At 41.9% G+C, this 27,751-nt stretch overlaps 1 protein-coding gene across 2 annotated transcripts in view; it reads left to right on the plus strand.

Annotated features, from left to right (window-relative positions):
- Positions 1-7,661: 7,661 nt before the first annotated feature.
- The window catches only part of sema3b (sema domain, immunoglobulin domain (Ig), short basic domain, secreted, (semaphorin) 3B), a 72,634-nt gene continuing 52,544 nt past the window's right edge, over positions 7,662-27,751 (plus strand). Inside the window, exon 1 of one of the 2 annotated variants that reach the window (XM_070968251.1) lies at positions 7,662-7,943. The gene's annotated coding sequence lies outside the window, so the exon portion shown is untranslated. Of the gene's footprint in view, positions 7,944-19,021; positions 19,097-27,751 lie in introns of those variants that run through there. The other variant, XM_070968252.1, reaches the window with a different exon arrangement.

Genomic DNA, 27,751 nt, shown 5'->3' on the forward strand with positions numbered 1-27,751 from the left:
TTACGGCAAAAAAACCTGCTCATTTTAGACACTCAAACAGCTTCCCAAAGTCTCTACCATGCTTTCTTTTAGTCAAAACGAGAAACCTTTTTTGTTCTTTGTTCAATCAAATCTAAAAATGCAGTTCAGCCAAGGAATACTTGATGGTTCATTTTTAGGTGATTGACCTCCTGATATTCACATGAATATACATGAGAACCTCTGCAGTATCTGTGTTTTGGTCAAGCAGGAAGCTATAGGAGTGTTTTGGAGAGCAGAATCTATCAGCTCTTCTCATCCTCATGACATAAATCATTAATGAGGTGTGTGTATCTGCCTGCACCTCTCCCCGGTCAGTCCCGGGCCTGCAGTGCACAGCAGTGTGTGTATTTGTGTGTGTATGTGTGGGTGCGCTTAGCAACACTTTGTGTATGAAATGTGTTATATTTCTTAGGGTTTATATATCTGTAAATGTGTGTTTGTGTGTGAGCATGATTCTGCCATGCTTCTGTAAGTGTACCACATATGTGTGCGTTATTGTGTGTATGTGTGTGGTGTGTGCGTGTGCATGTGTGAATGAGGGAGTGATGCATACACTGGGGTCTTTGAAGTGTAAAATAACAGGCCTTTTTAAGTTTTGGATGTGAAATATTTATATGAGCAGGAGTGCTGCTTTGGGAGGATGAGTTGAGAGAAAGATAGAGGAGGACAGAGGAATGAAGTGGTGTTTAAACAACAAATAAGTAAAGATCCACAGTGCCTTTTTGAGCCAGTCCATTATTAAAGCACCCTGTAAGACTTCTCCTGCCACATATTTTTGCCATATGTAGTATTATTATTGCCTTTTATTTGAAATCTTCAATGAAAGTTCATGCATCTTGAAGAAGATAAAACTGATAGTCAGTAATTTGGAGGAGATGAATGAAAACGATACACTCTAGTTTCTATATATTTTTTCTTACCAATGAGAATATTTTTGGTTTCCTGGTTGTGAAAAATGTTTTTAGCTGCTGTATACCCTCCTCCACTAATCTTTTATGAGCTTTTTTATGAACCATCCATCAAAGTTCAATCATTATCCTCTAGACCAAAGCCATTTATGCAATAATTGTAGACGTATTAGAAAGCAAGTCAGTGATAAAGGGTCATAATTAGGTGTTTGAACATTAATAAAACAGACAGTGTAATGTAAAATTTAAAATGATGTACACAGATTTGAATTTGTTTGTAGTACTTAAAGCAGGCACAGAAGTCACTTGAAGTCAAATGATTCCACACATGCACTTATACTTATTGCACTTGTTAGGCTATGCATTTAAACAGTTTACTGGACTCAAAAATGCAGACTGGTAGACATAATTAAGGAACAAAAAGAAACATTAAACAAACTTTCTAACAAAAAAGGTACTGGAAATGAGCAGAAAAAGGAAAACACAGCTGGATGAGCTGAGGCAGAGCGAGTACTGGACGTGGCTGGAAGGCACTGAAAGAAAAAGCACACATAAGTGGCAGTCCAGAAACAAAACAGAGTCCAACACAGGAAGTCCTAGCACACACAAGCTGACGACAAAGTCTTGGCAACACTCACACAAGGAAAACACATTTGACACAGGAGAGATCAGAACGAACTAGCAACCAGTAGTGCAGAGAGGCAACCTTAAATACTATTGGCCTGATGAGCCTGATGTGCAACAGGTGCGTAGATGATAAGGTGGAGGCCAGCAGAGAGGCCACGCCCAGCCTCAGACAGACAGAGGAACAGACAGACAAAATACACTAAGGGAAAAGAGGAAAAGTAAAACACTATGGACCGACAGATTAGCAGATTCTAACAGCATTTATGACTTAATTCGAGGGACCTGTTGTATTTAATGGACCAGTGTGGAGGATATAATGGCATCTAGTGGTGAGGTTGCAGATTGCACCAAGCTGACTTCCCCTCCCCTCCCTTAGCATGTACTGTAGGAGACCCGACAGTGGCCTCAAAACTCAAAAATGCAAAAGATGCACTCTAGAGCCAATGTTTGATTTGTTCATTCTGGGCCACGTGGGAGAGGACTCACTCCCTCTGTAGATAAAGAGCTAGTTTTAAGCTAATGAAAACACAAAAATTCTTATTTTCAGGTGATTATCCACTAATGACAGCATACTTTTGAATGTTATATTTCATTTCTGTCATATTCTGCCAATAGATCTCACTAAATCCTACACTCTGGACCTTTGAGTTTGACAACAGTTTGGCCTCATTTGAGTTAAACCAACACTCAGTCCTTGCTACTACACTGCTGCCTGCTATCACCAGATATAATTCCCTTTATCTCCACAGCTGCCCTGTGTGTTTGCCTTCAGACTTAGATGAATTTCGAATGTTCCTTGCAATACGTGTTCATGTTCATCAAGTGTTGTGTTTCTCAGTCTCTGAGTTCAGAGGCAGTCTGTGTCAAGCTTGCTCAGATTTATCACGGAGCATCACACAAACAGACTCACACTGCCAAACTCAGATGCGTATTATTGTTGCGATAGCTTTTGAATTGAGGATGCTCATTTCAATGTGAATGTGTGCTGTGGATTTTGTTTTTTAAGTGCGGAGTTTCCATTTTCGTCCATCACTGCAACGTGCACATTGTTAAATTTGCTCTTTTCTTTGCATCACAATGTCCTGTCAATCTAAATCAGTGAATACAGGCCTGAGAAGTGGAGGAGATCTGGTGAACTTGGCACTCTGTGTGTGTGTGTGTGTGTGTGTGTGTGTGTGTGTGTGTGTGTGTGTGTGTGTGTGTGTGTGTGTGTGTGTGTGTGCACTAAGGGAGTGTTAAAGGCTAAAGTGAGTGATTAGAGGACAGGACAAAGGACAGAAGAGGCTGAGACCTTTATAGAGAGCCATGTGTACTTTCTGGTGCATGTTTATGAGTCTGTGGGTTTGTGTGTTCGCGCTCACCCATGAGTCTCAGTGCGTGTGGGTGTGTGTGGTGTGTGTGTAAATGTGAGGCCAGACGTCAGTATTGACAATAGCCTGTTGAGACCTGGGAGGAGACTAGCTTCGTTAAAAGAGGCCTTGAACAAACAGAGAATAGAGACGAAAGGATAGAGGAAGGCAGGGAGGGAGGGATGCATGCAGGGGCAACATTTGGGGGGGGGGGGGGGGGGGGAGTAGGAGAAAGAGAGGGAGAACAAATGGAGGGAAAGTGAGGGAAAAGGTACAAATGATGGGAATGTGGATGTGTGGTGTTAAGGGGAGTTAAGGAAAAAACATGACTGGCAAGGAGGGGTGAGTGAGGGTAAAAATGGAGGGAAATAAGACAGAAGAGAGGATAAATTAAACAAAGGGTAACTGGAGGCAAGGAGGGTGAGAAAGAGGGATTAGGGAGGTAGTGACGCTACAGGGTGGAGATGCAGAAAATGGGCAAATGAAATCAGAATATGAAACAAAATGATTAAAGATGGAGGAGTCGACAGAGATGAGAGGGAGGGGACAAAAGAAGGGTGGGGTGAAGAAGAAGAAGAGTTGGATGAGAAGAGATTTGAATCAGAAGGAAAGATTGAAGGATTTTAAGGGGAGGAAACAATTTTAGATAAAGGTAGAAGGAATTGAAAGTAAAACCACAGGCTTCTCAGAGTAAAGGTCAACTGTGATGGAAGAAAGAGGCAACAGGGTCAAATGTGTGTGTGCGTGTGTTATTGTGTGTGTGTTATTGTGTGTGAACCAGAGAGACATAAAGAGACAATTTGCTCTGCCTTCCTCATGCCTCCCTGTTTCTATGTGAATGAAAAACTGAGGGAAAGGGGTTGTAGCATGTGTGTGTGTGTGTGTGTGTGTGTGTGCTGGCGTAGCAGGAGTAGCAAATCAATAACTGATAAATAAATTATAAGCCACAAAATTTCAAAAGGCACTAGCAAAAACAAATGATTCGAGTACTCACCGAGCAACAAGAGGGAAAAGATGGGCGGGTGGGCACTGCAGTGTGTGTGTGTGTGTGTGTGTGTGTGTGTGTGTGTGTGTGTGTGTGCTTCTGTTGTTGCAATGGAAAAAAATGTGGCGGATCAGTTGCGGAGGTGTTGATGCTGTCAGCACACCATGACATTTTTACACGCTTATGTCCGGTTTATGACTTCAGAGAGTGGCTCACGGGCCTCTCAGCCTTTGTGTCTGGTGTCAGATATCAGATTGTGTGAAAAGCCTCACTCACACACGCACAAGCGCTTGGAAGTGCACATGTGCTAAAGGAAACAACAAACCCACCAACGTGATGGAAATAATCTGTCTATTGGTTACTGTTCACATCAGTGCACTATGAGACTCACCTCATCTCCATCACAGTAGGCATCATGATAGCATGTTTACCTGCTGTATGCTGTAGTCGGATATGGTGCACATGTAAGTTACATTTATTTGAAGGGTCTGGAACGATAACAAAAGTCAGAAAAGCCATCTTATGCAAGTCTCTGCAAGTTTGTGTTCACAGTGCATTTGAATGAGTGGAGGCTTTCGCGCGAAAGTAGGAAAAACATTCAAACACCTTGAACAAAATGGTAAATGACCAACAGAAATGATGCATGCTTTTATGTCAGGTTCATCAATGCAAATTGTATTTTTAAAATCCCATTTTCAATGGGATCTTTTATCATTAATATTTTATATCAAATTGTCAAAAAAAGGAAAAAAAAAACCCATAATGAATAAAATATACACAAACATGATATGATATTTTAAAACAAGTAGTGAGATATACAGTGTGAGGTAGATGAGGAGGGCTGAAAAACAGAGTAGTTTGATTTGAAGAAAAATGAACGTGACTCCAGATACCTGTGAGTGTGAGTGTCACACATACTTATAATATAACTTATAATATAATCATCATCATCATCCTCAGCTAACAGATGGCACATCTGTAATAGCATTGTATCATAGCACTGATCTGTAGGTTACTTGCTTGCTGGTAGCAAGGGAGATGCAAGCAGCAGGAGATCTCCAGTCGTCTGCACACACACACACACACACACACACACACACACACACACACACACACACACACACACACACACACACACACACACACACACACACACACACACACTTCTTTTCCCAGTCTCTAGTCTCCAAGGACCTACTGTCTGCTTGTGTGTGTGTGATAATGAGAGCTGCTGACTGGCAGGTGTGATTGGCCACCTCTGCAGCCTCTAGAGATGGCCGTCTGAAAGGTGCCAGCTAGACGCCAGACAGACGACATACACTGTGTGTGTGTGTGTGCGTGCGTGTGTGTCTGACTTTGTTTGCATGCATATGAGCTTGCAAGAACATACCGTCAGCAGGTGTTTGTGCGTATGTGTTTGGCTGCGTAAGTAGGGAGCTCCATGTTTGAGTGTGAATGTCCCCATAGGCATTGTCTACTTGACCTGCGTGAGTGTGTGTGGGTGTGCGTGTGTGTCACTGATACTGTGCCGTGTCCCACTGTCTGGTGCCTGATTATAAATACAATGAGTTAGTCCACGTTGTGTGAGTGTGTCCCATTAGGTGCAGGTTTTCACCCTGGTTGTATCCACTCTCTGTTTCTGTGTCTCTTCTGGTTTCAGGTCGTCTGTCTCTCTCATGGATTTACTTTCATATAAATATCATCATGTTGCTGTACAGTGTGGATGCTAGTAAATCATTAACACGTGTATGGATGACATACTGTAGACTCAGACAGCCTCAATGACATCACTTTAAAGTTGTCTTACTAAAAAGCCTTTTCGATTTTTATTATTCATCTTTTTAAAATTTTTTTTTTTATCATTACACTCTGTCTGTTTTGATCAATATTCACATTCTGGAAGCTTCCCAGTACAGTTGAATGCAATGCTCATGGGAACATCCTCGTGGGATGCAGAAGGAGGAGGTAGTATGGTTTGTTTGGGAATCTGCCCCCTAAGGTCTGTTTTTAAAATGATTTAGTGTCACCATTAAATGAATCAGTTTGAATTAAATTACAGCAACCAGAGGATCTGCTCGTGGAGCCAAAAGTAATCCCCGCCAATGTTCTACGTAGAGTTCAACTTTGGTAGACTTTGACGTGCAAATGGCAAGCAGAGGAGAGAAAATGGACAGAAGCTCCAGTATCTTCTCTGACTGTCCACCTCTAGCCGGCTGTAGCAGTTCACCAATTTGCCACCAGTTCACCAAACTTACCTACTTCCTCTTTCGCATTTGGAATTAGGGGATGCCATTTCAGCAGAGTATAACTAGTAATAACGTCTGTACTGTACGATTCCACACCTCATGATTTACATCCGGTGCCACTGTAGAACATGCTCTCAGACCTCCACCAAGGAGGCAGTCAGTGCTCAGTACAAAACCCACAGTTCAGCTGACAATGAATGAGCTTCAGCCTCCAAGGAAGTAAACAAAAATGCCCAGTTTAGGACTTAATACAACAGTAGGTCAACAAAAATAAAAGCACAAGTGATGCCTCTTGCTTCTAATAGACAAACCTATTGACTGTCCAACAACTCTGGAGCAACCTCCTGCAGTTCAGCCAGCGTGCTGCTGTCGGCTACAGGATGGAGTTGGACAATAATTCGATACTGTAAAACGATCAGGTCAGACTGGACTTCTTCCACTGGTGAGTAACGTTCGATGCATGCATTTTCTAAATGTATTAATATTCTGTGGACCAGATCTCACCCAAGTGTTCCCTGAAGGTGCAGCATTCAAAGAAGCAACATATCAACATATGAGCTTCAAGCTACTTTCTCTTCATTTAGATAAGAAAAATCTTACACAGGCTTCCACTTAAACTCTAGTCATACATCTGTTCTGCATTGGTTCTGCATGTAACCACTGTAGCTCTTTTCTCTAAGTTGCAAAGCAGAAGTAAAAAGATCAAGGATATCAGGGTTCAGGCCTTGATTATTACAATTTGAACGTTGAACTAAGCAACTTCAGTTCATTTTTTTCAACTCCAAAAGTGGAAATATAATAAGACGACAAACAGCACCTTATGTGTTGAACAATGAACTCGTGGATGTGTTGACATTTTAAAGAATGTGTGAACTTTGTGAAAGAACTGAAATGAAATCCAAGTGTTAAGTGCACCCTTATCCCAGTCGCACCCTGATCCTAATCACCACCAGATCAGCCAAAAAAATCTGCTGGATCACAAAGAAACACAGAGACACACGGACCCACACAGGGCTAAACCTCTGAACCTCTGAGGACAAAGTATGAAGAAACATAACAGGAGAGAGACACTGCGGCTGGGTGACACAGCTAGGGAGTGACTTTACCTCTGGACTGTGGCAGAGGGAGTGGCGTTGAAAGAAAGAGGAGGGTGTGAGTGTGTGTGTGTGTGTGTGTGTGTGTGTGTGTGTGTGTGTGTGTGTGTGTGCGTGTGTGTGTGTGTGTGTGAGTGTGATAGAGAGAGCTTTGCTTTCACGCCTTCCTGATCAGTGAAAGAGTATATGTCACAGAGAACAAGCCAAAAGACAGAGCGTAAAAGTTAGGCAAAAAGAAGGAGACACAGGGAAAAGGACAAAGGAGGAGAAAGAGGGGCAGAAAGAGGAGATAGAGAGTTGGCTGAAAGCAGCTTCTGTCTTCCGTCCCACCCCCTGACTGTCTTCCCCTCCTCTCTGCCCGGCCGGGAGCGAGAGGAAAAAGAAAAGGAGTGCAGAGAGAGAGAGAGAGGGAGACAGCGAGGGAGCTCAACCACGCTTGCTCTTTAGCGCAGGACTCAGGAATTCCAGGACCTTTGGAGTTGTGCTCGCACACACACACACACGCACACACACACACATACACAGACACACAAACACACATACACGTGCTACTTTTCTAAGACTCAGAGAGGGAGTATAAGAAAGAGAGAGAGAGAGAGAATTAGAGAATAGCCTTCTCCTGTGGACTATTTGACCATGATGGCACCTGCTAAAGGGAAAGTGACGAGGAGGGGCTGAGGACCGGACGCAGGCGGAGGAAGCTGCTGATGAAGGTGAGATTTGGATTTTCTGACAGAATCCCTGTGGCTCCAGCGTCTGTCTTTGTCTTATCCACCAGGATCAATGTCCATATTGGTAAATACATTTATTAGAGATTAGAACTGAATGTAGGAAGTAGTTTGTGTGTCTGACGGTGGGGGACAAGTGTGAATGTATTCATTTATTCAATTGTTCTTAATAACTGAGACAAAAAAGTGGAATGATTTGAGTTTGCTGAAGTGAAACTGAGGCTGGGGAAAACCCTGTGTAGGTGTTTGTGTTGGAATTATGCAGCTCTGAATGTGTGTCAGCTCTGCTGTGTTTGTCGTTTGATATCTGTGTTGATCATTAGGGTGATTTCCTTGAGTAACATAATAGCCTGGCTGGACAGAATAGGAGTGGACTTTTTTAGAGGGAGCATATGCAAGTGAGAACATTTTGTGAGTTTGTTGATTGGATTTGATCAGTGGGTGATTCATCTGAGCAGAAATCAGGGAAGGAGAAAGAGTTTGCGTGCATGTGGGTGAATGTCTGTCTTGGATGTTTAATTTCCTGATGGTCCACCAGTGGAAGTGGGGGATTAAGGGGGAATTATTATTGCTTTTGCAGGGAATCTCTCTTTCCAGTTGGCATTAATAAGTAACACTGAAGTTCTGTTTTCAGCTTGAGAACACAAAGAGGTCTACCTCAATGTTAAAGCTTTAAAATGTGACCAGTCTTTGCTTTCAAACGGTTTTGTGCTTGAACAATAAAGCCTTATATGAGTTTTAAATCAGCGGTGAATACAGAAACCAGTGGTCACATAGAAGATTAGAAGTCTTTGGTCTCTTTACACCTGCGCTTATTGTGTGCCTCATCCCTCCACTCCTCCCTCTACCCTTCATCCTGCCACACTCTGCCACTTTTGTTCTCTAATCTCATTTACTTCTGCCTTTTCTGCTGGTTTTTGCTGAAATCCCACAGCTAATGACAGAGGCTTACCCCATGCCACTCTGTCTTGCTCTCATCCTTTCTCCCAGCAGTCTCTTTTCTCTTGCTCATCCTCTTTATGACAGTTCATCTGCCTTTAAATATCTCTTCTGTTTTGTAGCATCAGCACCCTTTTTTTTTAAACCCAGCTATCAGCAGAATGTTTTTGTGTGTGAGTGGGTGTTTACATGTCTTCAAGCTCACAGGTGTGCATCTCACCTATTCAGGCTTGTAATCCTGGGTCTCACTGATCTTTATAACCCCTCCAACCCAACCCAAACCCACCTTAACGTGCACAGTAACCCTTCCATTACCATACCACTGAACCACAAATTAACCCTTAATTTGCCTTTGCTTTGAGGTGTGTGCTGGATGCAGCGGATGGTCCAACAAGGTGTTACATGATTGTTGTTAATGATGTTAATGATAATGTGGTCATAGTCTTTTTCTTTACTTGTTGATATCCAGTGTGACAAGCAGGCACTACTGACATGGAGTATATTTACAGCTTTACTTACATCTCCTGATGATTTTAATGGAAACCTACACTTGAATGAGCAAGTTGTTCATCCTTATAGGGGAAAAAGTTGCATAAAGCCTCCAGGGGGAGCTGTCCAAAGTCTGATTAATTATCTCAAATCATTTCACGAGTCAGCGTCAGTTGGATCTGAAGACTACAAGAGTTAGAAAAAAGTGAGCTTACCAGACCTCTGTGGCCCGCTCCTCATTTTGAGGCTAGCGCTCAAGGCTAGGTTAGCAACCACTAGCATAACACACCCAAATCTGTGACTGAAATGTTAGTGCTGAAGTGGCATTATGGGTAGTGTAGGCGATATCTCTGGTTCTGTTGCACCAATATTAATGCTTTTTTAAAAGACCAACAATGTCATTGGAGGACAAGGCTAAATCTTTGGAGTATGCCATTATTTTGGCTACTTCTGATGTAAAATAATTAGAGTTAAAAATAAATAAATTTTTTGAAAGTGCAAACTAGTGAAGTAGTGAACTTTAACAGCAACAAATTACAAATGTAATCAAAAAATATGCAGCGATATTATGAGGTCAGCAGGGTAATTAGCTTACAACAAAAGCTAACTAGCTTTAGATTGATAGTTGTCATGAAAAGTAGCACATTAAAAGTAATATGCAGGAAAGTTCATAATGTTATCATCCCTGTTGCTTACCTCAATGAGCTCTATTCTAATGTTTGTAATGTAATGTAAGGCTTACTTAGCAAGAAAACGCTCTTTATCACAACCAGTGACATTATTTCTCCTCTCAGAGTAATTCTGCCTCTGAGAAATGTTTTAATAATTGAAAATTCAATCTGTGTCTACATTTGCACTACATGACAAACAGATATTCTGGTCTATGTAAGCCCTTTCCTTACAGTGCTTACAGATTTTGGTATAGCTAGAGGTGGAACTCTAGGTCAGGTCTAACATATAAGTTTAAAACTCACCAGGAGATGAACTGAGGTACTCCGTCTTTCATCTTGGATGTTCTTGAGCTTCTGTAGGTGTCACTCTTTGCATTGTCTGTTCAGCCATGGTGGTTATTGCTGCTCATGCTAATTACCCAGCTCTTCTATGTATTCCAAACACACTGCTGCTGATGCATATTTAAAACACATCACTTCCTGCGTGTCAGAGGATTTTTCCCAGGACAGACACAGTGTGTAGAGCAGCATACCTATAATAGCCTCCACTACATGGTCACATTTGCTCTTGCATTCAATCATTTTACATCAGAGAGCAGCAAAGTGGACATTTATTTAACCTAACAGCTCCTGTGGGTTCAAGGTGGGTCCGTTGATTGCCTGGTGATGAATCGACCTCCAAGGTACCTCCATGGTTAAGATGGCTATACACTGATCCACTGCCACACCTTAAAACCCATTAACCCCCATCTCAACTCTTCCTCAGCGGAAAAACCCATTAACCCTCCTATTAACCCTTTCCCCTCACCTGAAATATCTACCAGGTCAGCAGAAAGTAGGTGAAAAATGTGTAAAGCTCAACATAAGGTACAATAACGTGTGTCTGTAGACCACGGGATAAATTTTCTCTTGGACTGCCACTGTTAGCGCTGGCTTTGTTTGCCTTTCTTTCTCTATATGTGTATGAAGTATGGAGTGAAGAAAGTAAAAAGATAGCAGAGAACTGATGAGGCTAGGTAGAGAGAGAGGGAGAGACTGGGCAGCATGTCAGTTTTCTTTTGTTTGAAATATTTAATGAGTGTCTCTGCTCTCTTGAAATATTGACTTTTTCCCATATAGCCAGAGGGGACAGACGAGAGCAGAGGTTGTTCCCTCATTCAAATAAAAAGCAAAAGGCTGTTAGCATCAAACTTTCATCAGTTTCTTTTATTTATTTATTTTTTGTTTTCTTTTCCAATCCTTCTGATTAAAAAAGAACACATGATATTTGCCCTTGATTTGGAAACAGCTGCTAATTAACGTTAAAATGTTTGTTGTGCGCATGTGTGTACGTGCGTGAGAGAGAGGATGTATGCAACTGTCGCTTTGCAACCCCCCCCCCCATAAACAGTATAATGAAACTAATCTCAGAACAGAATGTCACGTAATGTTACATAATGTTACATAATGGAACATTCTATCTTTATAAATTGATTACCAGCTTCTACTATTTAAAGTTACATATCATCTGTCATTAAACCTGCAAGATAATATATATAGTGTTTTAAAGGTGTCATTTGATATGTGTAGATAACCTGAACACAGATGGATGGATGGATAACAAAGAGTTGAACCTCAGGTCAGTTTCCCTAATTCATCACTGTGTTAAAAGGCAGCCAAAGGATGTTAGATTCTCGAGCGCAGATAAAAGTGGAGATAACGCCTTAATTGATGTTCATGCTCAACCTTTGAAGGTGAAGAGGTCTCATAAGATAATGGAGAAAATGAGGAGGCTGCGCTAAAGCCAGATTAGAACGGCAGATTTCTGCTTAAGGGTGAGAGAAGTGAAGCCAAAATTGGACATGTTTAAGGACATGTGAAAAAGTTAGAACTTTGACTCTCTATACAAGGCTTTAATAAAGATTGTGAATTTAAGTAACTCAGACAAATGAATCATTTTAACTGAACGAACCAAGAAAAAATAAGAAAAGATGACAAATTTGGGGCAGTAGTGATGAGAAATAGAGAAGAATATGTCTTCCTCACTTGAAAAAAGAAAAGAAAAAGTGAAGTCCCGATAAAGGCTCCTGATATGCTGGACGCAGAGGAAAGACTAACTGTGTGTTGTCATGAATAATGCTGGATAGTACATTAGAACCCAGACGTTAAATGTTAAGGAGCAGTCGGCGTCATCAGTATAAATTAAACGAGCGAGAATTAAGGCTGCAAACAAGTGCACACAACACGTGTTCATGCATTCACACACACAACCTCATCAACATGTGATTTCAGCTTCATAGATAGAAAGTTATGGCTGCTATAGAGTGGTCATGGCTTTGTGGATAAATGAACAGGGAGATTTTTGTGGACTTATGGGTTATGAAATGGGGTTGGAAAATGGTGTGTATGTGTGTTTGTCTTCATATTATGTGAATCTGTTTAGAAGTTATGCGCCTTTTTGTTATGGACCACTCTCACTGCATCCCCTTTTAACCAACTGTCATGAGCACAAACACACCTTCACACACAGAAATATACCTAATCCAAGAATAGATCAACAAGATGAAATATTTGACCAACCAAAGTAAAAGAAAAGAAATCCTCTGAGCATGAGACCACCTAAGACTCCAAAAAAGTGAACAGCTAAGTGCTGATGTCTGACTTGCTGTGTAGATGGAATGAATTTGGCATAATTGGTTTAATCTGATGACATCTGGCTACTGATCCATCAGAGACCCAAAACATCTGAATGAGGTTAATTAGGATTACGTATCTGCACAGATGTCATAGATGCAGGATGGTAAATGGTAACGTCATCAGATAAAAGCAGATCTCTTAAACTGATGATGGCCTAAAGTCACGCAAAGGTTAGACTGAGGACAGGGAGGTCAGTCTCAGTTCACCATCAGTGGACAGTTCACAGTGACTGGTGGGATGTGTAACCTGGTCTGTGATCAGGTTGTTATTTCCTGGGCTGGTTTAGGGTCTGGTCAGGGGGAGGAAATATGCAGGTGTTGTCATTTCTCTTTAGTTTTGTCCATGTACCCTTGTTCAAAAACTTCACTTGAGCCCAAACTAAAAATAGAAGGGCGTATAAATGAAAAAGAAATCAGAAAGTCATGATCAATGTCAAGCCATGTTCTTTGCTGTACACAATTAACTGCTGTTAAAGACATTATTAACCTCCAGGGGCCAGTTTCACAAAAGCAATTTGTTTTGATTGGTGAAACGTGACGAAATGAGGCATTGATGAATCATGCATAATCTATTCTGCGATCAAAACATGTCTCACCTAAATCAAAATGTACCGAGTCATTGAAACTTCACGAAATAGCTGCGAAAGTTCAGCAATGGAAGAAAAATGTTTTATGACCTTCTTTTCATTTTGTAGCACAAAACAGGGATATAGAAAAATCGTAATTCAGTGGACAGGGTTTGTGCAGATTTCTCTTGGCGTGCGATGAGACCACACTCCCTGCTTGACTTGGCCAAGATTTATGCTCCTCTTCATTCCTTCTGTTTCTTCTGACTGCCATCACCACACACCTCCCTCTGCTCCAGTGGCAGAGAGATAAAAATGTGCTAATACTGTTAATATAGTTGAGGTTTAGTAGCATATTATATAATATGAACCCTTTCACATGCCTGACTGAATCAATTTTGGTTTACTTTGTCCATTTTAAGTCACAAAAGGTAGAAATTATTAGATTTTAAGGAACTAAAACTCAAGTTTCCATCAGTCTGAAGTCAAGTTGGCAAAGAATCAATCGATTTACGTTTTTGTAATGTTGAATGTCGAACATAAAGATATCAAACATCAGTCAGTGGCACTTCGTGCCCGTAATATCAGTAATATGTATCAGCATCAGCATTCAAAAATCCACATGGAGCAAACATTGCACCATCAAGTCAAGCACAGAGAGCAAATAAAATAATGGAATGTTCATTATATAATGGCATATTTTTCATGGCTAAAAGCTGCTCTGCTCCCCAACACTGTCTTTGTGCTCCCTTTCTTACCTTTCCTTTCCTTCTACTGTCAGACCCTCCACTCCCCCTTCTTACACACACACACACACACACACACACACACACACACACACACACACACACACACACACCGTCCCTGTCCCTCCTAATTTCTTCTTTCCTTGAATGCTCAGGTCTGTCTAGCACTGCTGCAGAACAGACTCTCCTTTGCCAGGCTGACCTGCAATTGCACTCTCAATTTGTGTAGATATGTGCATGTGTGCGTGTGTGTGTGTGTGCGCATGTGAGAGTTTGGACTCCGAGCCTGTCCTGTCCTATCACCTTGAGCGGCCATGCAGTGTTGAAGGTGAGTTGGAATTAGGAGGCTTTACACAGGAAGATAGGAAAATAACGAGATTCTCACCATCCCTGTCACACACACGCACACACACAAAAACACACATTATCACACACATACAAGCACCCTTATAGTTTTCAGAAACTGTCTCTGTCTCTGTCTCCACACACACACACACACACACACACACACACACACACACACACACACACACACACACACACACACACACACACACACACACTGTGTCCCAGAGGAGCGCTCGAGGGGCTTATGCAGGGGATTTTGCTGTTCTGCAGTGTGCCTGTCAGATAAGGAAGGAGACGCAGGCCTGCCTGGTGACACGCCGCTGAGTGCATGCAGTGCAGCCTCCTCTCCTTCCCCTTCCCTCTTTAAACTGTCACTCAAGTCACCTGCCACCCTGTGCTTCCACTGGTGATGATAGCACACGCATCGGACTGTCTGGTATCTCATTTGGAGAGCTCATAACTTAAGCGCACACACCGGCAGGGATTGTTCTGCTCACAGCTCCTCTGTCAGACTGGAATCAGCACGCTCTATGTAAGGAGACCACTGGAGAGGCCACAAAGTTGCACACCCATAAGAAAGCCAGACATATGTTTTAACATTGTAAACAGTCCTGATTGAACGGGGGGTTAATGATTGACAGTTTGAGGCAGAACCCTTTGCTCTCTCTTCATTTCTTTGTTATTGTTCCTTTTCTTCCCTTTCTCCTTATTATTTCTACTTCCCTCCACCTTCCCCAACAACCCCCCAGCTTTTCTGTATGCGCCCTCACCTCCTCCCTGGCCTGTTTCGTCCTTCTCCTTCATGTACCCCCCCCCCCCCCTTCCTTCCCCCTCCTTTCCCCCCTCCTCTCTTCTCACCACCTGTAATCCTGCTTACCGCTGTTCTGCAGCTGCTCAGGATCACAGTTGGAAAAAGACAGAGAGTTATAGAAATCAGAGAGAGAGAGAGAGAGAGAAATTTTTTGGACTGTGCATTTATTGCAAGGGTCTGTTTTTCCGGACTGCTGCTGTTTCTTAAAAATTATTTTCATTATTAATAGTCTTAGTTTGATGCCAATTTATGGCTGAGGCTAGTCTAGCCAGCGGTGATTTGGTGCAGTAATGATTGATCTGGTCTGTAGATGAGCTGCTAAGAAAACAGCATTTCGCCAGCACATCCAGCCTCTCTCCAACCACTCCTGTTAAACTCTGCAGCACGGCTGCTGTCAGGCGCTCCTACACCAGCAGCCCTTTGTCATTTTTCATCCTTTGTTTCTTGTGTCCCAAACGCCACTTTTCCAGGCCTAGCAATCAAAGCAGAGAGGTTATGAGGAAAGTAATTCTAAAAGATTCAAAAAAGTGAATGTTTTTGTTATTATTTGTGCAGTGCTGTAAAATTTGCATTGAGGAGGGATAGAAATGATTGAGGATGAGTGGCAGGTTGCAAAAAATACCACAGCACATCATGACTATTGAATATCTTAATATTTCAATTCGATTTTGTTGATTTTTAATTGACTGATCCATTGTTTGGCATATGAAATAGAATACAGTGAAAAGGGTTAATCACAGTTTCAACGAGTCACGAGTGACGTCGTGGACCTGCTTGTTGTGTTCCATTAGAGCTCAGTTTTCAGTGATATGAAACTTCTCAACATTTTTGAAGCTTGCAGCAAATGCTAAATGGACTTGCATTTATACAGCAATTTTATGCAAAATGCTTCACAATTTGGGTCTTTTCAGCCATTCACACACCAGTGGCAGTGAGCTTTCATGCAGAGCAATTTGGGTTTCAGTAACTTCCCAAGCTGACATGTGGACAGAAGGGCACTGACCCGTCAACCCTGTGGTTAGTGGACACTGTACCTGCTGAGCCACAGGCACAAATGTTTGACGTAGTTGTTTGATTATCCAAATTGTTTTTGATTAACCTTTTAACTGAAGGCTAATCAGTCCTTACATTTTCTGTAATGACCAGCATGACTCGCTGCTGCATCTGTCTTCTGATGGACTGAGAGACCTTCTCTCTGTCCATGTCTGTACAGTGGTATAGTGCCCGGTCTGTGATGAAGATGGTGAAAGAGCAAATCTTCATCTTCCATATTAAGCCCCTGTGGAAATACTTCAGCCTTCACCTTTTCTACCATTATGTTACTGTAATACATAGCACAACGGCCAGCAGGCCTTCATGCTGCAGAGTGTTCAATCTTGTGTGTATTAGCCAGTTCCCCTCCACATCCACCCACTCTACCATGAAAACCCTCTTGCCTACGCCCTTGGCCTCTCCTGTCTCAACCAGTCACCCTCCACCACCACCGCCACCAGCCTCTTTACTGACACCATCCCCCAGCCCCAGCCTCTTGGCAGCTCCTCCAGGCAGGCTAATTGACTCAGTCCCAGGAGGGGGGGATCATGCCACATTTCTAATTTGGCTTCCCCTCCTCCAGATAAAAGCTACATCCCTCCATCCTTCACCCCCCCTTCCCCATCCCCTTTTCCATTTGTTTTTAGTTTCATATTTTTACAGTTTTTTACAGTCCCGGCTTTTCAAGTGCCTAAAAAACAAACAAACAAAAAAAACGTGTTACTTGAGTTTATCTGTTTCTGTGGATCTTTCTTAAATCCTTCTTTCTGTCTTTCTTTTCTTTTCTCTCGCTGGCTGTCTACATTACTGCCGGCCCCAAATACAGACATAACAGACAACTGAATACATGAAAGGACAGATACACACACGCTCACAGAGCACAGCACCTCGCCTTTGCTCACCATGGGGTTCACCTTCAGAAAGCCTCCATCTCCACAAACCGCACCTGGGGACTACACTGGGCGTGTCTGTGTGCATGTGTGTGTGCGTGTGTGTGTATGTGAGTGTGAGCCTCCCATCCCACTAACAAGCGGGCAGATGGAGAACAAAGACATTTTGTTATTGATTGTATCACACTTGAGAATCAGAAGAAATAATCAAAAAAGTCTCCAACCTACCCAGATTGGGAATTGGAGATTTTGCACTTGTGTACACCAAACGTCAGAAAAAAAAGATTTTTTTGAACCTGTAAAGGTGTGTAGAGTTTATACTTCATTGCTATTCATGCTACACTGCTTTGTCTGATTGAATGCATTGATGGGCATGTGTACAGGTTGTGTGTGTGTCTGTTCATACATCACAAATCCAGTTCTAATAATTTCTTTAGATGACAATAACACTTAAAAAAGCATTTAAGGGGCTGTGTGTTAATACCTCTACAAAAGAGAGGTGGAGTAAACCTCAAGAGCACTGACCCAAGGTAGAGTTTCACGATACAGTGGCTGAAATTCAACAACAAATATGCATCCATAAAAATACACACACATACGCACACTCACACGCCAAGGATACACATAGTAACACAGCAGCACAGCACGAGTCAGGCATCCTGACAGGTTCTGTGCAAAAAGCATGTTTGGTATGTAGCAGTAGCTGTGGCCATTAGTAAAATGGTTTTTCAGATGGACAGATAAGGTATTTTAGCTGGAGGCTCGGGGTCGGCTGGTCTTGTGGAAAAGACATTTGACACGTAGAGAGTTGTTACCTTCAGTACAGTATGTGGAAAGATTTCACGTCTGTTTTTCATATTGGAAGAAGAGTGGAAAAGGCATCTCTATTTTTAAATAACAAGTGAGAGCTGGTTTGAATTCAGATTTCCTTTTGTTCTGTGCTCAAACAGATGTACAGGAGAGGTGCACTTTTGCATTAAATCTTTTCACAGATGTACCATAACAGAAACATAAAGGCCTCCAGATGCCTTTACGTTTTGATCCAGGTTTTGCATGTTTAAAGAGCCTTCTCATTGAAAGGAGACCATTGAGGTGCTTATGCATGTGATTAGGATACCGCGCTTCAAATAAATTAATGGAAGGAGATCCTGGGACAGAAGAAGGGGAGACATTTTATGTCCCATGTCACATTACAACACCCTGTGATTCCACAGAAGGAGCTGGGGGTAGAGTCTCGGGAGTGTAGGCAAGGTGCAATAAATGGTTTATGCAACACATCCTCATACCTAAATGATCGCATAGGTCTATTGTCAATGATTCCAAAAAACAACATTTAGCAGTGACAGAGGCACTGGACCTTCATAGTACCAGACCTTCATGCCCCCATGGTTAACTCTGGTTGCAGTTGGTTCAGATTTAGGCAATAAAACCACATGGTTAGGTTTAGGAACAGACTGAAATAAGTACCTTCCAGTTGCATACTTGATGTAACTTAAGTGTGTTACGTAAGAAATTAAAATAGGTCAATCTGTTGAATCTGTTTTCACATGGGACACAGTGGTCTCCTGGGTGAAAGTCCTGTGTTTGTTTGACCCCTCCATCCACCCCACCTTCCTCCAAATGCAGACTTTCTTGTTCATTTACTACATCACCTGATTTCCTCCTTTCCGCAGCCCAACAATAAATGTAAACATGGGTCATATTAACCTACTTGCACAGACGACCTATACAGCTTTCTGGGCTGGGTTTATAATTGATTGAGGTTAGACTCGTGAAAGACACAATCATGCAATGAGGGTACAGCCCCACTGACAACACAGTAAGGAACAATTCCAATGTTATGTTCGGAAAGGATTAAGTAACCCTTTTATTGACCCTATCCTCCTTTTATTTTTCAGCTTAAATGAGTTGAAGTCACACCAGCATGATGAACTGACTGTTACTGTTGGACCACAACAAAAGCAAATTCAGGTATATTCAGGATGCGACTAGTTACTGTCCCACTTGAGACATTTGTCACACAGATTTTCTGTCACTCTCATACCTGCTGTTGCTAGTGGCAGTGAACTACACACACACTGAGGGTAGATGGAAATTCAAACCTGTTTTTATTGGCAGGAATGGAAAGTTACCATCCGCAAATATAGAGCTGACAGTCTTTAATGTGACCACTGATTATGAACTGAAACTATAAAGCGAATTGGCTGGTGTCTTATGTGTGGGTGAGGGGGATTCAAACACTTTCATGCTTCAGACCCCATATGCTTATATACTGCTCACAGCATTCCTCATTAGCTGTGGTTTTGTCTGTGTGTGTGTGTGTGTGTGTGTGTGTGTGTGTGTGTGTGTGTGTGTGTGTGTGTCTTTTGATGACCACCTAGAATGTAAATCCCCATGTTGATTAAAAGAGGAAGCTCTGTTCCGGCGTACTGCATACGTACATTTGATTGTGCACACATATCCACTGCATGCATTTTAATGAATGTGTTTGTGATGGGGGATGATACATTTGATTCATTATTTACATGTCAAACGTGACTGCTGACATAAGCAAGGAAGGAGGAAGAGGGACGAGAAAAAAGAGCGAAAAGGAGAATTGGAGGTAGGAGGGGACGAGCGAGGGAGGTGGAATGCTGGCAGAAGGGAATGAAAAAGAAAGGACAAGTTTTTGAGGACAGCGACAGATAAATATGAAATGTGCTGCAGCAGGTTGGCCCTTGTCATACATTTGTAGCTGTTTCTATGAATGAAAATAGATTGGTAAGCAATAATTAGAGCTACTGATGTGAGAAAAAAGAAGGAAACAGTTCACTCTACATCCCGTTTAGACCTGTCTTCTCTGTCTCTTTTCTGTCCCTTCTTTCCTTTAAACCTCTTAACTTCCAACCCTCTGCTTCTTACAACTGGGTCAGAAAATCTGCATTTGTACCTTTGCTGATAATGCTGATAAGGTCAGAGTCAGAGGTCAGTGGCTGTTAGCAGTATCTACCCGAGGGCAACATAAACACACCCATTTCCCTGATTTATACCTCCTCTCCTTCAGAGTTTTAGCACATGCATGAAGTTCATCGCATCTACATTGTGGACCTGTCTTTTGTCTAAGCACTGCACATTTGACATCAAGATGTAGTTCAAGATGTGGTCAATAAAAACATCATTATTTATAAAAATGCACAGATGTCTGCAGAGAGAGAGAGAGAGAGAGAGAGAGAGAGAGAGAGAGAGAGAGAGAGAGAGAGAGAGAGAGAGAGAGAGAGAGAGAGAGAGAGAGAGAGAACTTAATTCCTGAATAGCATCTGCATTTGGTTTTATGAGGTACTCACTGTGTGTTTGAGTGTGTATTTCTTTGTGTGCATGCATGGCTCCGTCTGTCTTTTGACAGTAATGGTGACAGATGAAAGCCAGGGATGTTATTAATGACCAGCATTCTGTGGGGAGTTTAGTCTGTGTGCTGGAAATATAAGTGGAGGAAAGGAAAGAGCAGGCTGTGACATGTTCAACACCAGTTGATTTCACCGACATACCTGGACACACCTTCACTCTACACACACAATGATGTATACTCATACCTAAAGCTGGCAGTGCTTAAACTTCAGGTAAACCCTTATGAATCTATATGTGTGTCAGCATATATTTTTTTTAATCAATGCTTGTTATTTTTTACCCATGGAGTCTTGAAAATGTTCACCAGGCTATTGAAAAAAACATACTTCAAAGTTCTCATTGTTTATTTCATTGCATAGATTACTGAATTTGTTCAAGAGTTCTTTTTATTATATCTAAAAGTTTAAAACTGGTACCAAACAACAGTTCAAATTGTAATCAGTCAGATGATTGCTGGATAAGGACATTGCAATTTGTGATGGCTAAAAACAGCCACAAAATGTCATTTGGTGTTTGGGTCACAATTTTTCATCATTCCTTTATTAGGAAAATAGATCTCTTTATTGTTACACATAATTATAGAAGTATAAGAGAGCAAAATGTGTGAATAAATGCATGCGCCTAATTATTAAAGTACCCTGTCATTAGCCCAATTAGAGTAGCTAATTTGACAAAACAGAGCAGCAGGTATCCAGGTGGGGCAGGATGTGAAAACAGCTGTTTACCTGTTACCAATAATTTTAAGGTGATGGATAAGAAGATGATCTTATGCTGTAAAATGTGGGCGTACCAGCTTTGTCTGTTGATGCTCTCACTATTCAAGCTTTGCTGACAGTTTCAAAATTGAATGTTGTAAACTTTGATATAAGCGTAAACATAATCCTTGATTGTTTGAATCTCTATTGGTAAAATCCACGAGCTGTCATACCATCAAGCCGTCAACCTCCTTAAAGAAAGAAAAAAGACTCCATCCATAGACTGAGGTCAATTTAAAAAGAGAGGAGACGAAGAAAGACCAAAGAAAAGGAAAGTAAGTAGAGAGTCAGAACCCTGTATTCAGTTTCTGGCCTCTCGTCCTCCTCTCTGCTCTTCCTCTCATCCTGACATGAAATAGTCATTATGTGTAGTGGTAATTCAGTCCAGCCGTCTTTCCACATTAGCTAATGTGCATCAGAAATGTCAGGAGTGTATATGTGTGTGTGTGTGTGTGTGTGTGTGTGTGTGCGGTGTGTGTGTTAGAGTATACAGTATCTGGAACCCTGTGTATGCGGGTCTGCGTGCGTCAGCATTCGGAAGTGTGCGGTTCTGCCAGGACTACTGCTTTTGTGTGTGTGTGTGTGTGTGTGTGTGTGTGTGTGTGTGTGTGTGTGTGTGTGTGTGTGTGTGTGTGTGTGTGTGTGTGTGTTTCTACGTCAGATGGTTCGCATGACAAGGTTTTCTACGGTCGACAGGTGCTAAATAATAAAAGCACAGAGAACAAGTAAGAGTAGAGGAGACGACAAGACACGAAGGAGAGACGAGGAGAGGCAAGAATAGAAGAAAGATGTTAGGTGGAGAGAACAAAGTGGGAGAAGGAAAGACAGGAAAGAAGAGGACAACTGATGAAGAGAAAAGTACAGTTTGTTCAACTCTGAAACTCTAAACTCCACTGTCTCCTCTGAATGTCCTTCCTTTGTTTAGGTTATCTCTCCTCCACTCATAAAATCCTTCATTCCTCCTCTCAGCTGTTGTTGGCGAGCAGCGCCAAGCAGCAGCAGCAGCAGCAGCAGCAGCAGCAGCAGCAGCAGCAGCTCGTCTCATGGTTTGGAGATGGGGAGGGAAAAGCAGAGCTGCAGGGAAAGACTGATGGTTGGTTGGTATTGTATATCTTGTGTATGAATAAGGTAATTTCTCCCCTTGAAACACAAACTCCTGTGACAGCGCATGACATATAGTGGTGGGGCAAATGGAAAAGAGACACAAAGGAGAGAGACATCACAAGGTGACATCTGATGTCAGGTTTCTGTGAGTGTCGCCTCTATGTCTGTGTTGTGTGAGTGTGCGTGTGTGTGTGTATTTGCACAACAGACCTGCATCCTTTAATGCATGACGTCTGTATGCTGCATGAAGCTGTGTCTGCTTTCACTAGATTTCTACTCACTTTATGCTTGAACTGTATTTTAAAAGCAGTAAATGTTATTATTGAATGGATGTGCTCTGCTTAGCAATAAGCTGAGTGTATAATGACAGTGTGTCAACAGAAATTGTCAGCTATCTGCCAGTGTTGTGTTTCATTGATTCACCCAGATCTGAGACAGCTGTAATCAGGGGCCCCTTGGTAACTATATACATAGCACAAACACACACAGAGACACAGACACACGCATTCAGAGGCACACCTGGGCACAGTGAATCCTACCCCAAGGGCAGCTGGAGGAGGACAGCTGTGGACAGAGAGGGAGGCCTCGAAAACCCACAGGAAGAGCGAAATGTTATAGAGAGAGAAGCAGCCACCACACTGCAGCGCTACTGTGTGACGATCAGAGCCAGCCGACTGCTGCTTGCAACATGAATACTGTTGATTACAGATGCTGACTTTTTTTTTTTATCAATGAGTCTTCATGGCACTCCTCACAGCCTCTTAAAATTTTGTTCTTCCGAACTGTGTCAGATTTTGTGAGGAATCTGCTGTACTGATTTATGGTGCACGAATACTTTACACAGAGTGAAACACTGCATTTGCCAACAAAAGCTGGGAAAGAATAAGAAGACTGCTAGCCAATGTAAAAATTGGTTTTGCAAATGTTTTACTAAGAAGGAAACACATTCAACACTGGTTGTGCTTCAATACACACAATGGGTTTTGTGAGCACAGTTCGAGATTGCTTATATTACACAGGATTCCTTTAGGGCTAAGATTACAGATACTAAGTAATTATATTAATGATACTAGTTAAACTATACAGAATCTAAATTGTTAAAGGGTGCTAAAACATTACCACAAAATAAAAATGAAAGGCAAAAAAATAAAACATTTGCTTGACCTCATAACAGTACTGGAAATGCGATAAAGGTTTAAAACATCCAGGACACTGTGTGTGATATTTGACCTTAATACTCTAAACAACTCTTAAATGTAAAGGAAGAATAGCAGTTACTTAATTCTTTTTTTAATTAAGACACCTTTCTGTCAAAAAACAAAAACAAAAACAAAAAAAACTCATGAAGCCATTATTGGTTATAGTCCAGAGCTGGCCAGGAAAAGCACTGAAAGATGGACTCTTATGGAGGTTGGCAATGGAGCATTGTGCAGACAGAATGACTGGTATGTGTATGTATACACTACAGTGTGTGTCTTCAGTGTGTGTGTGTGTGTGTGTGTGTGTGTGTGTGTGTGTGTGTGTGTGTGTGTGTGTGTGTGTGTGTGTGTGTCCTAGGATGGGTGAGTAGGCTAAGCATTGAGGCGGAGTTTGGACAATTAAAAGAATTCCTGACTGCATTCTTTCTCCCATGAAAAACTCCCATACACATCACTAATGGAGTGCTCTCTCTCTCTCTCTCTCTCTCTCTCTCTTTCTCTCTCTCTCTCTCTCTCTCTCTCTCTCTCTCTCTCTTTCTGTTACTCACAGGTTCACACTCTTCTCTTCTGACGGTCAATTAAACTGTCAGTCTGTCTCATGATCTGTCTCTCTGTCTTACACTCTCTCTATTTAGCTTGTTTTACTGTAGAGTAAGCATTTGTACTACCTCTACTCTTTGGCACACACACACACACACACACACACACACACACACACACACACACACACACACACACACACACACACACACACACACACACACACACACACAGAGTAGAGGTGTCACCCAATATCCTCTAAACCTTTCGTCTGTGTGTGTGTGTGTGTGTGTGTGTGTGTGTGTGTGTGAATCCTCTCACTATGACAGCGCCACACACAGTGAAGCTTATTACCTTCTTGCTGCTAACCTCTCTTGATGTGTTTCTTGCATTCGTCAGTGATTGCTACATGCATCTATCTTTAGGGTATGTGTGTGTGTGTGTGTGTGTGTGTGTGTGTGTGTGTGTGTGTGTGTGTGTGTGTGTGTGTGTGTGTGTGTCCATGTGTACAAGAACTAGCAGGGGATTACAGATCCCTTCACAGTCATGTCTAAGGTGACTTTATCTTTAAGCACATGCTCATCTACAGCCCTCATGTACCCAAACTGCTGACAGCAAACAGCCTGTGTTGTTGCTGAATTTCAGTAATGTTGCGTTGCAGTATTAATGTTCACATTCACAACTTGGACTCCTGTCATCATCTTTGAGGCATGGAGGGTCCCACATGGTGTCTAATTCACAAAACCCCTGCGTCAAATCTCTCTTTACTGTAACTTCTCGTCTCAGTGCAAGACTTCAGTCATGTTGACACTTATGGAAATGAATTGAGCTGAGGATAAGGGGATTTGTTACCAATCCCATCTGTCATCTTCCTAAGTGGTCTCAAATCCTGGATTATATGATAGTTCTTCTGAGAAGCTGATGAGCTACAGTCGGGCTGGAGCCTTTTACAGGTGCATGTTTCGCTTTTTACTGCTAATGCATACAACCGCTGGAATCCATCACCCAGAAAGGAATAGTTTGGAGAAACCTGAAGCGCCGTTTTCGAGCTTTTTTGCAATATATTAGTTTTAAAGTGTAACAGCTGCTCATGGGGAAACTGTGCTGAATAAACGCATGTAGACAATTTCGAACGACGAACAATGTTAGCTGCACCATTTAGTGAAAGTACAGAACGTACACAAGTTTAATTAAATAAATACTCCAAATGTGATTTTGCCAAAAGCTGAATGTTGTACATTTGCCAAACGTTCCACTTCTCCCTGGAAAATGAATTCAGTGTAAGCATAGACAGTCGTGTACTTGCTCCTATTTCATCACCCTCCTGGTTCAGATCTCATACGGTGTCCCTTCTCAGAAAAGGACAATACCTCAGATATGTTGACACTCTGGGAAATGAAGTGAGCCAAAGCTGCCTTGGATTTGTAACCAATCCCCATCTGTCATCTTCCTAAGTATTTTCAAATCCAAAGCTGTTGATCCTTGCTAAAGCAATTACATTTTTATGCTGTAGTGAATCTGGGAACATGATTTTGTTGTTGGTGTTGTTTTTACAGTTGTAGATTTTAAGTCACTCCAGCCACTTTTTAAAGCATGCTTGCAGAGTACTGCTGCACCTGTTTGGCTTCAACAGGAATTATTTCTTTGCAAATATACAGTCATAACTTTCTTGAATGTGCACAGATGCTGAAATATTGACCCAGTGCTGAGAATGCAAACAGTGCAGAGACAACCTTACTTTATGATGAAGTGATTACGATTGAAGATTAATTGACAGCGCAGTAAAGCGGACACAACATGTCCATATGCTCATTTTGTGAGTTTAAATGTGGGTTTGGGTGTTTTACTATTTCTGATCTTGTAAAGCTCACTCACATTAACTTTCTCATATCAAGTTCAATGGAATTTAAAGCATTGCAAGCACTGCTTCATTGTCATGTGTTTCTCGTGTAATCATTTTGTCACTGTTCATGCACAGATTTGACATCACTTTGAGATATTGTGTGGAAATATCAATAACAATGACACAGAAATATCAAAAGAATTCGTAACCGGGGTGTGTTCAGCGGGACAGGGATCGTACACATTTCACAGTGTCTTTCTACATTGTGGCACTTGTAGCCACAAGTATCAGCAGCTGACCTTCAGTTTGTCTACAAAGGCTTTCTCTCATTGTTAGCATTCCTCATGGGGACCAAAGGGACAGTTGGGCTACGTTAGCCTCGAGCTGCCCCATTTGGTTTCAATAAGGAATCTTGATAATGTTTACTGGAAACGTGCGAACAAATGGAAACATTTTTATGTTTCCCTCTCAGAAGTCTGCTGCTGGTGTGAAGATTCAAACTGCTGACCTTAAACAACGAGGAGTGCTTCTCTAACCTTTGACCAAATCCTTTCCCTTCTCCTTTCTCTCTGTCTTTCCTACACATTATTAAGACCACTCTGTCTGCTCCTGGTGTTGTGTTTTTTTCAGCCTCTAATCTAGTAACAGGATGGCAACCAACACATCTTTAGTGAGTGTTTTTTTTGTTTTGTCTTCTCATTATAGCTTCACTCTGGCAGGCAGTGATATATTTTCTAATCTTTCTTCACCAGTGTCTGATCCACCCAGAATCAGGGACATAAGCCACAGTGAGACCAAACTGGCAGACTGAAGTGGTTAATTGGCTAATTAACTCTATGAAGCCCAATCAAAGAGGCAATTTGCATGGGACACATGCAGTTTGACATGGCCAATTAGTGTCAGTGATCAGGTTGAACTTGTTAACTATGAACTCGTTAAGTGTGTTAATTAATTAGCAGAGTGGATGTGGGGGGCAGATTGGACTATTCTGTCTGATTCTGTCTGCTGAGGACAGGAGGATATATGGAAGCCTCTGTGTTTTTGCATTTATTTATTAAGACTAGAAAATTTAGATTTGTGTATATAAAAGTGCAGAGTGTACGTTAAATGGCTTTGCTGACCTAGGCTTAATCTTGAATCTGAGGTAAGCAGTTCGTAACCTAATGCCTCTCCCTGCATGTTGCATTTGGTGAGTAAATGTGACCTAAACCTCTCGGGGTGAATGTAACCTTTCCTATCTGAGGGTGGTGTTTGTGTGGTTAACTCACCAACAGATCACAGTTGAGGTTTACCACGATCACCTCACAGGAACCAGGGGATCTCTCTCAATGTCCCTTGTGAGCTGTTCGTCGGTCCAGTCGGCAAGCCTGCCCCTTGATGTGGATGGTCAGTTTAAAAGGTGTATATGCAGGGCTCATGGTGTGTGAGACAAACCCTAACCCTAATCTCTCAGCCACAGGTGAAACTGATACTAAATGAGTCAGAGCCACCACCCCCAAGTGTGATGTCTTTATGACTCTTTCAGCCCACCGAAATCCACTTCCTACTATTGCATCAGTATCAACCCTCTATTAGATGACATTAGATTTTAAGTGTTTACTTGATATTCAGTCTTAGTCTGTTTTAATTTGTTATTACTTATGTCATTACTCTCATCTAACTTTTAGTATATATAGTCATCTTGACAAAACTTTTTAGTTGGCATATCATGGTGAAGGACACGGGTAGGTGTTTAGAAATATAGTGTAAGACCTCAAGCATGTGTGAATATGGACTTTTTAATTGCACTACCAAAGAGGCC

The sequence above is a fragment of the Chaetodon trifascialis genome, chromosome 8, assembly GCF_039877785.1.
Source record: "Chaetodon trifascialis isolate fChaTrf1 chromosome 8, fChaTrf1.hap1, whole genome shotgun sequence".
NCBI classification, from domain to species: domain Eukaryota; kingdom Metazoa; phylum Chordata; class Actinopteri; order Chaetodontiformes; family Chaetodontidae; genus Chaetodon; species Chaetodon trifascialis.